The sequence below is a fragment of the Schistocerca cancellata genome, chromosome 5 (assembly GCF_023864275.1).
Source record: "Schistocerca cancellata isolate TAMUIC-IGC-003103 chromosome 5, iqSchCanc2.1, whole genome shotgun sequence".
Taxonomy (NCBI): domain Eukaryota; kingdom Metazoa; phylum Arthropoda; class Insecta; order Orthoptera; family Acrididae; genus Schistocerca; species Schistocerca cancellata.
In genome coordinates this window covers 154,070,174-154,071,444 of record NC_064630.1, presented here as the reverse complement: position 1 = coordinate 154,071,444, position 1,271 = coordinate 154,070,174, and the positions used below count along the sequence as shown (strand labels likewise).

General features: G+C 48.9%; 1 non-coding gene across 1 annotated transcript; it reads left to right on the top strand.

Moving 5' to 3' along the window:
• The first annotated feature begins 675 nt into the window (after positions 1-675).
• On the top strand, positions 676-750 carry Trnas-cga (transfer RNA serine (anticodon CGA)). Its single transcript has one exon. It is a non-coding gene; the product is annotated as a tRNA-Ser (tRNA).
• Positions 751-1,271: the final 521 nt, after the last annotated feature.

The following is a 1,271-nucleotide window of genomic DNA, read 5'->3' as shown; positions in this document are numbered from 1 at the left end:
GCTTCTGTAAAGTTTGGAAGGTAGGAGACGAGGTACTGGCAGAAGTAGAGCTGTGAGGACGGGGCGTTAGTCGTGCTTGGGTAGCTCATTTGGTTGAGCGCTTGCCCGCGAATGGCAAAGGTCCCGAGTTCGAGTCTCGGTCCGGCACACAGTTTTAATCTGCCAGGAAGTTTCATATCAGCGCACACTCCGCTGCAGAGTGAAAATCTCATTCTGGAAACATCACCCAGGCTGTGGCTAAGCCATATCTCCGCAATATCCTTTCTTTCAGGAGTGCTAGTCCTGCATGGTTCGCAGAAGAGCTTCTGTAAAGTTTGGAAGGTAGGAGACGAGGTACTGACAGAAGTAGAGCTGTGAGGACGGGGCGTTAGTCGTGCTTGGGTAGCTCATTTGGTTGAGCGCTTGCCCGCGAAAGGCAAAGGTCCCGAGTTCGAGTCTCGGTCCAGCACACAGTTTTAATCTGCCAGGAAGTTTCATATCAGCGCACACTCCGCTGCAGAGTGAAAATCTCATTCTGGAAACATCACCCAGGCTGTGACTAAGCCATGTCTCCGCAATATCCTTTCTTTCAGGAGTGCTAGTCCTGCATGGTTCGCAGGAGAGCTTCTGTAAAGTTTGGAAGGTAGAAGACGAGGTACTGGCAGAAGTAGAGCTGTGAGGACGCGGAGTGAGTCGTGCTTGGGTAGCTCAGTTGGTAGAGCGCTTGCCCGCGAAAGGCAAAGGTCCCGAGTTCGAGTCTCGGTCCGGCACACAGTTTTAATCTTCCAGGAAGTTTCATATCAGCGCACACTCCGCTGCAGAGTGAAAATCTCATTCTGGAAGTATAAGAAAGGTTACTGGTGATAGAGTTTCTACATGTCGCCACTCCTTACTTTATTGTGGTTCCATCTAACGTCTACTTGGTAGAGAAGGAATATCATGTTTAATGTGATTTTCAGACCACAATGCCATTATACCTTTTTCACTTGGCGTAGCCAGAAGAGAATAGAATCTGCCTCTCCCTATCAAGAAACATCGGCAGAAGTTGGAATCGAACCGAGACCAACATCATACGAAACTATCATCAGTCCACCAGACCACCAAACCCCCTTCTCCACGACTCATTTATCTATTGTGATAGCGTTGCGGCACACAAGATGCTAATTCTGACCCACAGGCTCCCCGTCGTGGTTTGCAGGATGTTCAGGACATTCATTTATTTGGTTGACCGAATCGCTATGAACTAGCTGCCTTGGTTACCCAGTGCATGCATTCGACTCTATTTTGTAATC